Source organism: Pogona vitticeps, chromosome 5 (assembly GCF_051106095.1).
Source record: "Pogona vitticeps strain Pit_001003342236 chromosome 5, PviZW2.1, whole genome shotgun sequence".
Taxonomy (NCBI): Eukaryota; Metazoa; Chordata; class Lepidosauria; order Squamata; family Agamidae; genus Pogona; species Pogona vitticeps.
Genome location: NC_135787.1, coordinates 180,172,888 through 180,187,145, shown reverse-complemented (window position 1 = coordinate 180,187,145; position 14,258 = coordinate 180,172,888). Strand labels below are relative to the sequence as shown.

Here is a 14,258-nt window from a genome sequence, read left to right as displayed (position 1 = left end):
ATGGGGACACAGGAGATTGCCTTCTCTGTGGTAGCACTCAGGCTATGGAATGCTCTCCCTCGGGAGATCAGGATGGCCCCTTCCCCTTTATCCTTCTGAAAAAAGCTAAAGACCCATCTCTTCAAGCAGGCTTTTAACAATTACAACTGAATCCCCGAACCCCATTTTAGCCGATAATTTTAATCTTTTCCATGTTCCCAATTTTTATTCTTTTAATTTGAATTTAAATCATATATATTGTTTAATTTGTCTTTTAATATTTAACTCATTGTGTTTTAATCGTGTGAATTTTAATGCTGTGAGCCGCCTTGGGTCCCTCTGTTGGGAGAAAGGTGGCATACAAATAAAACTAATAATACTAATAATAATAACCACTGCATTAGAAGATTCCCACCTTTTCAGGATTTGTCTTCCCATCATTTCCCTCTGCTATTTTCTCATATATGAATCACTAGGCATAGGCAATATTTTCTTTGACCTAGATGTGGATGAGGAAAACTCTGTGCATGTTTTACCTTGTACTGTGTGAATCAGTACATATAAAAATATTACTGGCCACTCAGCCTATGCACAATTCAAAAAATAGGCCATATAAGCCATATTAAAAATGAATTGCTGACTGAGGTTCTATCAAAACATCAGTGTTATAGATTGCAAACATGGTATATTTGTTTATTATTGTTATAACTTATATTTAACCCCCATAGTTGTCATAGTTCTAATTGTGTATGCATTCTACAACAAATATGACTCTGTAGGGCTAAAATGTCCAAGAGTTAAAATAAGGGTTACTGCAAGCCATATCATGGTCCTGCTGTGCTTTTAAAACACATACATACTGTACCTTGTCCTTCCAGCATCAGGAAAAGACGTTTCTTTTTTAAACAGGCTTCTAACAATCATTTTCAGTGCAAATTATCCATTTTTGTATTCTCCTATGTTTAATTGCTTTTAAATTGTACATTTATTCTCCTTTTGGCTTTATTTGTATTTTAATTATTGGGAACTGCCTTGAGTCTATTTCTGGGAGTAAGGTGGCTTAGAAATAAAAGAACCAAGCACATAAATAAACAAATAAACCAAAGAAAGAAAGAAATATGCCAATGTAAATACTGATAGTTAAGAAATCAAATCCAACTGCTGGATTGTGCCTGAAGAATGAAAAATCTTACCCATTAATCTCTTTCTTCAAATAGTTTAAAATATTAGACAAAGGCCAGTCAAATACAAAAATAGGGAGTAGATAGATGAATGACAATTTAGGTGCACTGGCCAATCTGAGTTTTTGTGCTGTACTATGCTACGGGTCAGTGGAGGTACAATATTTGAATAGGAGGAAAAAGGCACATGTAGTATCACTGAGCCAAATATCTCCCATCTTGTAAATATACATGAGTATTTTCCCCCTTGGTGCAAAACTTTGTACCTATCCCTGATAAATTTCTTTCTGTTACTTTCAGTCCAGTGCTCGAGCCTATCAAGAATTTTTTGAATTTTGTTTGCTATCAAGAATCAAATCCAGTTTCTTCCTCTACTTTGCACAGGGGCAAAGTACAAGCCATACAAGCCATGAATTTCTTGGAAGGTCATGTGTGAAGAGATTGAGGATTTGAGAAAATATGACATATGGAATCTAATACTTTCACCTGTGTTTGATCTAATGCATATAAGGGAACTGGAAGGACAAATGGAAAAGTCAGTGTGTGAAGGGAAACTTTGCACTTGCCTTCCTTTCCAAAACACTTTTAAAAAGTAGTTGGCATTCCTATGTTATTCTTTATCAAAAAATGCTTCAAAGTACTCTTACTCATGTTTATTGGGCACCCTGAAGTAGTTCTCTTCAGTGCGTCAGGGGAGATAAATGCTGGACTGTGGGAAAGAAATCTATTGAGGAAAAGAGAGGTTACTTACCGGTAACTGTGGCTCTTCGAGTGGTACTCTGTGAATCCACATGAATGGGTTAAACTGCACCTGCGCAGGACTGTTCAGAATATTCTAGAGCTTAAATAATGACCAATTAAACGTCTTCCTGTGTCGCGCATGCTCCGCCTGCCCACGGTACCTCAGTTCCAAATATCCGCCGCTGTAATGTAATGCCTATGAAATTTAAATGCTAAAAATAGTCATGACGGATAGCGGGGAGGATGTGTGGATTCACAGAGTACCACTTGAAGAACCACAGTTACAGGTAAGTAACCTTTCCTTCTTCTTTGTGATCTCTGTGAATGCACACAAATGGGTGACTAGCAAGCTCACTTACTGGAAGGAGGGCCGTCATGGCAGAACCAAAGTCAGCACAGTCCTTCCAAAACTTGCTTCTTTTTTAACTTTGACATATAAGGCATAGGAAAGGTCTATGGTGTAGACCAAGTCGCTGAACGACAGATGTCAGAGAGTTTAATGCCACACAGCCATGCGGTGGAAGTAGCCATGGCTCTGGTGGAATGCACTTTGAGCACCTCTGGTGGAGTCTTGCTAACCAGGTCATAGGCTAAAGTGATGGGAGAAACCACACATCTGGAAATTGATTGGGAAGAAGCTGGATGACCTTTCCGAGGCCCATGAAAGCAGATGAACAGTCTGGAAGATTTGCGGAAGTCCTTTGTTCTTGAGACATAAATGGCTAAAGCCCGATGAACATTGAGGGAATGGAGCTTGCACTCAACATCTGATGAAGGGTTGGGAAACAATGTTGGGAGAATCAAGGGCTGATTAACATGAAATTCCGAGATCACCTTTGGGAAGAATGAAACATCCCGATATAAAACAACTTTTTCTGAGTAGAATTGCAAATAAGGCGCATCAGCCCGCAGTGCAGCCAATTCACTTGCCCTACATGCAGATGTGATGGCCAGGGTCGGGGCAGCTGTAGGGATGGAAGTTTCCATCTCAGTCAGGCCCAAAGGTGTCAACAGCTTTTCTCAGTGATAGGAATGCAGTCATTGTAACCGAAGCTTTAAGGCCGGTTTGGTAAGCTTCTTGGACTCCTGGCAAGAACTAGGCTGATGTCTCTCCCTTAAACAAAACAAACAGCGGTCGTGGCCGTCCATGAAAGGGATTTTATTAGCACACAACACGCACTTGGGAACCCAAGAACGTTACCAACAAGGGACAAACAGAAGACAATAATGATAGAACTCCTGATCAAGCCGAGATATCAATCCAATAGAAAATCAAGTAAGTCCAAATTGAAATCCAAAACCAGAACGATAATCAGTCCAAGGGTCAAGCCGAATAATCAGAGAAGTAAAACCAGGATAATAGTGAAATCAAAGGTCAAAGCAGTCTGAGTCAATAAGCCAGATGATAGTCATAGAAAACAGTTTGAGGTCAAACCAAAGATTTTTTAATGAAGAATAAGCTCTAAGTGATACAAAGCAGTCTGATTGCAGTGGTGGCAAAAAGGAACTGAGGTACTGCAGGCAGGCGGAACATGCGCGACACAGGAAGACTTTTAATTGGTCATTATTTAAGCTCTAGAATATTCCAAATAGTCCTGCACAGGCGCAGTTTAAACCATTTGTGTGCATTCACAGAGACCATGAAGAACTGTCCATTCTCCCAATAAAAGATGAAAGAAGATTACAAGGGATTGTTAAGTGTTAGTTACAACAAACCACTCAAAATGGTTCATTATCTTGTATAAAGAGAAGTCAGCAGCATTAGTTTCTTTTGAGTCTGAGCATCTTCTCCAGGGAAGGAACTTCACCTCCCTGTGGCTCACAAGTAGACCACATCCATGATAGCCTACTATACTTAGGTGTAAGTATGAAATAGGTTAGATCAGAATCTATTATTTTATACTGTGAATTTTGTTTCTGAACTGCCCTGAGTCTGCATTGTATTCTTGCTCCATGATACTGAGAAATCCATTTTAGGTAACTGAGTGGAATTTTCACTTTTTCACTTTTTGTAACTGCTTTATTCTCCTCTCTATTTTTCTTTTAATAAATGCTTGAACTCTTTTCCAGCTGTTGATTGTGTTTTGGGATACAAAGCATTGGAGGTACTGAATGCTTTGGCCTTGCCAAGCTACCAGGAACTGATAAGTGCTTAATGAGGTGGTGGCAGTGTATTTTCAGATATTTTTAGCATTACAAAACTAGAGAGAACTGGAGTGTTTGGGAGTGGAACAGTGGTTTCCACTAAGCCTGACAGACCCTCAACTCTTACTGCTTCCTTGAGATTCTCCATCTCAAGACAAAGAATGGTGGAGTGGTTCAGTGGCTATCAGAGAGGCTGACCTGGTACAGTGATATCATATTTGGCAGAATTTGCCTCCTAACACATGCCAGGATAATTGAAATGTCCTATTACTACTACTTTGTGTCTCTTTGAAATTCTTGCAATTAGTTTTTCAAAGGTTTCATCCAAATCTTTTACTTGATTGGATGGTCAATAGTAGACTATGTTCCTTTTATTTTTCTCCCCAGTTATATTAATCCAGATGCTCTCAATGGGATAACCAAGCTCATCTTTCTGAATACGTATTTTGAGATATTCTGAGACTCCATGTCTTTTGATACTTTCTGTTCTTTTTGAATAATGTATATATATCCTTCAATTTCAGTATTCTAGTCATGGGAGTCATCCCATCAAGTTTCAGGTAATCGTATCAAGTCATATTTTTCCTCCCAAGCTAAAATTTCCAATTCTTATTTGTTTCCCATACTCCCGACATTCATATGACATGGCAGACTCTTTGATTTGTGGCCTGCTTTGTACATTTTTATGAAAATTATCATTGGACCCCTTAGAACTACTGTTCCTTTTATTATGTCTTCAATTATTTTTATCTCTCAACTTGCATCTTCCTATCCCTTCCAATTCAGTTTAAAGCCCTCTTGGTGAAGTTCTTTGTCCTGGTAATTAAGGTAATTAAGTGGTTAAGGACTTCACTATGTTTCAAAAGGCCACAGAGTCAAAACTAATCAGGCCTTATGGATCTGTCAACCCATTCAGCAACACACAGCTTTCAGTTCATTGAGTTTGGGACACTAAGATTGGGACATTATGCTTACATCATGGCTGCATCACTACAGTACAGAGCACTAGTCACAGAATATGTCATTTTTCAGTGAAGTGTACTTAGTCAAAATCCACAGTGCAGTAATTTTAGGCTCACCAAATACTTTCCTCATTCCTGCTCTTTGAATAATGTAAGCAAAATGAACTAAGCACAATGAAACATCTACTCAAGAAAGATACAATGACTCTGGACAGTTCATGTGGCAGCTTCCCCAAGTCACAAAGCTTGACAATATGCTCTGCACTAAGAACTGAAAAGATACAGAACATGTCACTGAACATGATTTATTTTAATAAGAATTAATCCATTATGAATGGATTCACACAATCACCTTTTTGCTCACTGGGGGAAAAATGAATAAGCCGCTGCTGAGCCAGAGCTTCAGCAGCGTTGCTTACCTTTGCCATCTTCCCTGGAGGATGTGAGATCTTGGGTAAGTCTCACATGGGCAGATCGGAAGAGGAGGGAATGATAGGCTACTTGAAGGCTGTTCCCCCCTCTTCACTTCCTCTTTCTTGCTGGCATCCCACCCGTTCGCCTTATATTCTAGTGTGGGTTTATTTGGTCGCCTTTGGGGCCTGATAGGAATTTTTGACCCGTCTCCTGATTGGCTGTTGAAGGCAGGGTTTTTTTGCCTATCCCACACTAGAGAAGGTGCGCTGGCAACTCTGAGGTGGAAATTCTGTCACTCTGGCAGTTAGTGCAGATTAAACTGTTATTTTGGGGGGTCCCATAGCAATAGCAAGTAATTATAGCTCATCTGAACTCCTAGCACTGTGGATCATGCAATTACAGTGCTTTGGAGGGGGGTGGAGATGCACTGAGGATACACCTGGACTAACAGTCAACAAGGAGAGACTGGCTCGAGGTCCAGGGTGGTCAAATTTGGGCCGGCAGAGTTTCTCACCGTCTTCATGGCTGGGAGAACTGGGGCCAGGGACTCACACACTCGTTGCTTAGAAGTGTCCATTAAGTCCTACATTTTGAAACCTGAATCCACACTATGGCAGGACCCCCGTTGCCAAATGATTGACAACAATAATTATATTCAGTAAAGTGTTGGCCCGTGTTTAATCCATATTTTTGGTCTTGCCTCTTTATTCCGAGGTAAGTGGGCAAAGGAGAATTGCCAACTTTTCTTTATAGTCTAAGCTCTGAAAAGTCTAACCAGATCATTCATTCATTCCAAAGGTAACTACACAGAAACCACCACTCCCAAACATATGTAACTAATTCTTTCCTAAAAGATATGGGTATGGTTTGGGGCTATTCATGATCTCAAACCGTTCTCACTTTAATACGGTCAGAAACTCTGTAAATGATGGAACACACATTTCTGGATTATCTTGACTGAATAATAATCCATATTGTTTATGTGATACAAGCCTTTACTGCAGTAAGTAATAGGATCAGATTGTTCATAAAAATGTTTTCTGACAATATGTGTACATGTGTTTGAAATACATAAATAGAAATATATATACACAAAGAAACTGAGTGCAGTCTCAGTGTAACTGAATGTAGACTGAGTGGCAACGAAACTGTATGGTTTCTGTTTGTGACAGGGATTTTTATATTCCCTCCCAACCCAATGGGCAGCAAGGCTACACCTCCCAGTAACCTTCCTTTTGTTAAAAAACAACAACACACACATCAAGATGGAGCTAGGCCATAGAATCTTCAAGCTAGGCCATTCTCCAGATGACAGAAATGTATATTTGCATGAAAATATATGTAGATATATTTTCATGCAAATCCTCAGGCTAGAATTGGAGTCAAAGAAATTTAAATAGCACATCTCTAGGAGTGAGTGTGGGTTGTGTGTCTTATAGAATGTGAGGAGTGGTCATGGAGTGAGATGTTCACAGACCACCTATCCCTCACAGCAGCTGAAACAAATACAAGTTCAAAGCAATTTCTTTTTGGTGTTATCTGGATATGCTCCAAACTCTGCTTAGCACTCATGATCCTGAAGCTACTTACTTCAGTTTGTGTTTTCTGTGCAATGTCTGCTGCTGGAGCACAGAACAAAAAAGAAAAAGTGATAAAAGGAGGGCATTAATTTTGTTGTATGGCTCAGACCACACACTACCTTTTAACTTTGCACTCATATTGAATGTACGTGCCTTTTGAATTTACCTGCCTGTTTAGTGATCTATTTCACTGGCTTCACCTGTTGTGATCCCTTGCTCTATTATTGCTTCCATCTTCACTATGCTTGTACTTGTGCACTTCACCTGACCAGCCCCAATGCCCACAAGCCACCAGGTGTCACATCACCTTCCAATACCTTCAAATACTTCTCTATTATGCATTTGCTCATAGAAGTCACCTGTGAACCAATGAAATAGTTTCATTACATTTAAACTGCCCAAATTACCTGAGAATGGCCATTTCAGCAGCTGCATGGTTGCTCAATAAACATAAAATATAATTATTTAGGAATATAATCCCCAGGAACTGATTTGAGCATCTTGGGAGACATATACGAGCAGCATGGAATACAGTTGTGAAAGCATCTATAGGAAGTTGATTGTAAATGAGAATTACTGCCTCAAACACAAACACATGATGCTGCAGTAGCAATAAAAAGATTCTGAAAGAGACATATACATGCACCAACAGATTGCACAGTTACTACACAGACACAGACACATATAAACAGAGAGGATGGGCACAGAGATCACTATAACATTACCATGAGTTTCTGTGGAGTGACTAAACCAAGCAAACTTTCCTTTCTTCTTATCAGGCAAGCCAGCTGGAGTGTTTCCTTTCACAGACAAGATGGTCAAGTACCAGGAACAAGACATCAACAGAGAACATGTAGCCAAGGACAGTCAAAAGAAAAAGAAACAAGGAACTCAGCTTACATATAGACAGCCACGTCTATTTTTCATTGTGAGGATTAAGAATGTACAAAACCCAAAATGCCTATTGAAAAGTGAACTGTTACAACCAAGGAGGCTGTCAGTATTAGACAATGTCTGCTACTCATGATCCCTTGAAGCCAGGAAAACTTGAAAAATACCAAGCTGTTGAACTGAACCTACACAGGTACCAAAAGAAGCAATCCTGTATTGTGTAGCTTCTTCAGGAAGCATTTCTAAATCTACTACCAGGGTTTGTGTTGCATGAATATAGGGTTTATTTACACTATTTTTTAAAAATTGGATTCATACTTCACCTTTTCCTTCAAAGTGAACAATGTTAAAATGGACCACAACAAACACAAATAAAACACAGAACAAATTTAAACAAAAATATAGGTGTGAAAATAGCAGCATCTATCTAATAAAAATCTCCTTTTGCAGAAACGCAACTGAATTGCAAAAAGTCTGCGTGAACTGACACATCTGTGCCTGCCGGCCAAGATTGGCTGCTCTACCAAGGACATCCACAGCCTGGGAAAAGCTGCTTCTCTTATAGGACATAGAAAAAAGCTTTCCCCAAATAGCTCAAAACCCAAACAATGCATATAGGAGAGTATATTCTAGTTTTACACCAACCACAGCTTTGCCCACCAAACACTGGAGCTCAAGGCAGTTTACACAGCCCTCCTGTATCCCCATAATAATCTTCAGAATAAGTTGAACAGACAGTGACCGGTCTAAAGTCACCCAAGAAGCCTCACTGCTGGATGGGAATTTGAAAATGAATTCAGACCACGAGACTACATTGACTCTACTAGTTTTATCATGTCTAAGACTATGTATTTTCAAGATAATAGAGAGTATAAAACAAGTCCCCAAAAGCAAGAATAGGTATTTAAAGTAAGCTGGTTCCAGTATGGCTGCCATGCACAAGTCATGTGTCAGAGATAAAGCCATAGTTAGACTGCAAGGGAACAGCTCAAAAAAGGGGAACACAGAGGGGGAAATGTAACAGCTTTATTTAGAAATAAAATAATAAATCAAATATAATTGTTCATGTAAATAATGCTCTTATTTTTGTAGATACCCTCCTGCTGCTGTTGTGCAGTTCTTTGCTTTCTTCTTTTTCTTTTTGTCTTTTAAATGCTATCCTTGGATTTGGTTTTTAAAAAGGTTTCATGCCTTTATATTGCAAGTTGCCTCATGCATTTGTGAAACACATGGGGTATGAATTTATAAGCAAACACCAATGTTCAATAGTCACATAAATTTTATTAAGAAAGCTATTTTTGAGAAAAATAGGTAACTAGCTATTACAAGTGCCTTGATCGACCCCCATATACATATCAGTGCATAAAATTATCAGTAAGAAACAACTGCTAAAGATGCTAAGGAAGTTTATTTGTGAAATCTCAAGCACCATTAGCCAAAACTGAACCTGATGTCATAAAGAATGGAATTGAGAAGTAAACTAAACATGGACAACTGTAACATGAGTCAACTTTTGCTGTTCACAAAAAATGAGGCAATGCATTTATTCAAAAGAGGAAATGAACAAACATAGCATCATAGTATTTTGTTCTGGATATAACCTGCAAATTCATAGTTTCTTAAATGCTTTTGTCTTCTTGCAAATGTATGTGGTTTTCTGTTGTGTACATATCTCTCACAATGGTATTGGAAAAATATAACAACTTTCTCTTTGCCATAAATTCTGTGCTCAGAACCCCCATTTGCTGTTACCAGATCTCAGACATGTGTTTGAGCAGCTTAGCAGCTGTAGGAAAGATCACAAGAAGTTCAGGTGCCTAAGTAAGTTGTTGTATTATCTAGTATTTAAAGAGATTGGGAAAAATACATTCTGGTCTGTGGGATCCCACACTGGTCTTTCACAAATGGATCAGTTTCATTTTAAGAACTAGTGGAAGTTGCACACCCATATTTCAGTCTATTGTTGTCTTTTAAACACCATGCTAGTTAAATACTTAAAGTATTCCAGTGAATTTTTAACCCTAATCCCTTCTCAAAATGACAGTTGAGACACAAATCCAATTCCCTTCATTTCTGGATACAAATTTCATTGAATTGCCACATCTTATATTAAAAATGTAAGAACAGTGAAGTTTATTAAATTACACCACCTGATCTAGATCTTTTACTTATTTTGTATACGCCACACTACTAACAAAAAGCTCAGAACATCTTCCATGATTCCCAAAAGATCTCTAGTTCAGGCAATTTTACATGGTCATATATATTTAGATTCAACAGTAAGGCTTCATCATGGGTGTCAGAACATTCTTTAGAACAGCTGAAACCCTTCGAAGTATAAGCCAGGTCCCATTTTTGAAGTAGGCAAAATGTTACAAAGGTAATTTTATCATCTCCGTATGTTGTGATATAGTTCCTAGCACAGTGTGACCCCTCTTTGATGTTACCTAACTTGTTTGGCTTTGTAGTTTGTCCACAACAGACAGTACCTCATTTGCACACAGTTACACCAGCCTGCAGCAAGATTTTCAGTGCATATCTCTGGTCCATAACACTCTAAAAACTATCCTTCCAGATTCTAGCAAAGATAACAAAGTGACTACTGCAGGTGCTTACACTTCATACAACACAGCTGCAGCACTGGGAGATACATTTATTTTCCAAGTAGCTGTCCACAAAACAGATTCATTTTCAGTTGTCAAGCAACCTCCTTAAACCAAGTTCCATTTTGTGAGTAACTTTACTGCTAGCAAATGTTTCAGCTACAACTCAATACTATCATTTTGCAAATTATTATATAGCTATCTTTTCAAATACTGTCTCTTCCTTTTACATTCAGTGTTCAATTAAATAATCACTGAGAAGATATCCATTTTCCTTCCTTTGTTTATAGAGATGCTTCCTTATTTATTTTACAAATTAATTTAAATGGACTGATAGCTCTGTTTTGTTACATATATGTAGGTGTCATGTAGGATCCTTAGGAAAGGATCAAAGATTATATTTTTATTTGAAAGGATTACACAGGAGCTAAGCTATACCCAAAACAGGCAGAAAAGACATGGTAGTGATCTTTTAGTTACTGTACATTGGGAATCAATAGCTCTGTTTTAACCTTTACAATCTTGAAACAGTGACAACTTCAGTGGGTTGACTATGTCATCAGGAAGTCAGACAATCTTTTCCCAAAGCAAATTTTCTGAGGAGAACATATTTCTGTAAACTTATTGCAGGTGCTTGATGGTGTATTGGAGAAAGGACTGTCTAAACTAGAAAGTTCTCAGGAGTGAAACAGCTGAGGAAATGTTAAACAAGAGAATGAAAATTTCGAAATAAAAAGAATCAAGAATGCACAAAGGAAGAGAGGAACAAGAAAGCAACGATTTAACCTGTCTCCAGCATTCTCATATATTCAGGGCTTGTATTGAGTTATTTGGTAATATGTGCATCCATCAATGTAGTACTTCAACCTTAATTGCACATTATGTCTTTCCTCTCCACATGGTAACTCTGATGGAAATGTTCTTCAAAAATGGAGGTTGAACTATATATTTTCTGAATGATTTTATACCATTATTTCACACTACAATGCTGTTGTTATTACCTTATGAGGATTTGTACTGTGCGATTTTTTTCTATTATAGCTTTCCCTAATTCATTGTCCCTTAATTGAAGTTTTGTAATATTTCCTAATTAGTTTGCGTATTCTATTGTGAATCCAAAAGAACCATTGTTTCCCCACTTCATGCCCATCTTTATTAACAACTGTAGCACAAGTTGCTGTATCAACACATAGGCTGAAAGACAATAGGCAACTTCTTTAGACCAACTTAAATTTGAAAACTGCATTAAATCAGTTTACATAGGAATGATGATAGCATTTGACCAACGGTGAAAATATGAAACTGCCCTTAAATCACCAAACATATCGGGAATAAAGAAAACTCTACTCTAGAGTCAAAGATAAAGAAGGAATATTAATCACTTCATCAGAATAAACAAATAAATCATTTGTTGACTTCTACACAGAGTTGTTAGTCAGAATTGCCAGAAAATCATACAGTTCCGAACTTTATAAATAAAATTCCAATTAAAAAGATTATAATTGAACACAGAATACAGTCAGAGTTACCCATAACAGAAGCTGAGTTACAGAAAGCCAGATGGAGTTTAAGTTTAAGGTGGATGGTTATACAAGTGACTTTTACATTCAAAGATATTTTAAAATCTTAATAATCTTAGAACTGCAGAGCTGGAAGAGACCCTACGGATCACTGAGTCCAGTCCTTGTTTAGGAGGCACAGTGGGGGAATCAAACTCACAACTCTGGCTCTACAGCAAGGTATCTAAATGACTGAGCTATCCCAGCTGCTCTTATCTACACCTCTGATGGCTGTCTTAAATGATGTATTTTCTAATGTGAAGATGATAATGAATTGGAATGAGGAAAGAGGAATAAGAATTCCAAACCCCACAGGGGCTCAGAAAATATGGAATGATATCAACTAATAACTTAGTTGAATTTAGACATAAAATAATTAATGTTCATTCTGGTGAAATATAAGTTCATTTGTTACAAGTTATGTTATAAAAGTCACTGGTTTTATGCTGAGTAGACTTATAGAGGATGCAAGAAGGAGGACACTAAACGTAACAAAAATGGAACATGGACAACCTTCTAAGTAACCGGTGACAGTAGTCAAAAGTACATACAGTCAGGATCCTTGAATGCATAGAATGTTCAATATAACTGGAATATTAGAAAGATTGGGGTTTGGACATCAGTTTGCTACATTGTTTTATAGGCTATGCAAAAACTTGGAAATAACATGCACTCAAATGAAGTAGATTCTAAACCAGTGAAAGGGCACATGATAAGGCCGCCCACTTTCACCATTATGAATTATACAGTGGTGCTCCGTATAGCGACGTTAATCCGTTCCAGGATTAACGTCGCTATACGGAAACATCGTAAAGCGAAATAAAAAAGCCCATTGAAACGCATTAAAACCCGGTTAATGCATTCCAATGGACTAAAAACTGGCAGGGACAGGGTGGGTGGGGGATCCCGAAGGCTTCTAGGCAAAAGCCTGGAAGCCTTCGGGACCCTCCCCGCCGCCCCGCGCTGCCTTCCCTAGCTGAGATCGGACTCCCAGGAGCCCGATCCAGGCTGGGGAAAGTGGCGGGGGGTGGCTGCCAGCGAAGGGGACAGGGTGGGTGGGGAGACCCCTCCACCCTGTCCCCGCCGCCCCGCGCTGCCTTCCCTAGCCAAGATCGGACTCCCAGGAGCCCGATCCAGGCTGGGGAAAGTGGCGGGGGGTGGCTGCCAGCGAAGGGGACAGGGTGGGTGGGGAGACCCCTCCACCCTGTCCCCGCCGCCCCGCGCTGCCTTCCCTAGCCGAGATCGGACTCCCAGGAGCCTGATCCAGCCTGGGGAAAGCGGCGGGGGTGGCTGCCAGCAAAGGGGACAGGGTGGGTGGGGGGACCCCTCCACCCTGTCCCCGCCGCCCCGCGCTGCCGAGCCCAGGATGCCTGACAGGCATCGGGTCTCCCCACCTTCCCCCCGCGGCTTGGATCCGGCTTGGATCCGACCTGCGGGGGCTACCCCGGGCATGGCTGGACTCTTGGGAGTCCAGCCATGGCAGGGCTAGCCCCCGTGGGTCCAATCCAAGCCGTGGGGGGAGGGTGGGAGAGCGGGGGGATCTGGATGCCTTTCAGGCATCCCAGGCTCGGATCCCACCCGCCGCCGGTTACCCAAGGCTGGGTAACCAGCGGCGGGTGGGATCCGAGCCCAGGATGCCTGATAGGCATCGGATCCCCCCACCCTCCCCCCGCGGTGGCCTCAGAAGGACCCTTCGGAAGGGTCCTTCGAAGGCCACCGCAGGCATTTTCCCCCAGCTGAGGGAAAATGGTGCCTATGGGGAAAACATCGCAAAGCGATTTTTCCCCATAGGCACCTTCGTTATACGATCGCAAAAGCGATGGCATTTTTGCCATCACTATGCGAATTCGTTGTTAAACAGGGCACTCGTTATACGAGGCACCACTGAACTAGCAATCGAAGCATTGGCCACAATTATTAAACAGACCACTGATACTAAGGGAGTTGAAACTGAAGGGAAAATATGTTATAAACATGTTAGTTAATGAAATTATACTACACCTGATAAACTCGCAACCAAATAACTTCTTTACAAAAAATACTTGTTAATGTGTGAAGCTAAGGTAAAGGTAAAGGTTCCCCTTGACAATTTTTGTCCAGTCGTGTTCGATTCTAGGGGGCGGTGCTCATCCCCGTTTCCAAGCCATAGAGCCAGCGTTTTGTCCAAAGACAATCCGTGGTCACATGGCCAGTGCGACGTAGA

General features: G+C 40.1%; 1 protein-coding gene across 14 annotated transcripts in view; it reads right to left on the bottom strand.

Annotated features, from left to right (window-relative positions):
* Window positions 1-14,258, bottom strand: part of CACNA1C (calcium voltage-gated channel subunit alpha1 C) — a 658,158-nt gene that overhangs the window by 176,109 nt on the left and 467,791 nt on the right. The window lies entirely within an intron of this gene.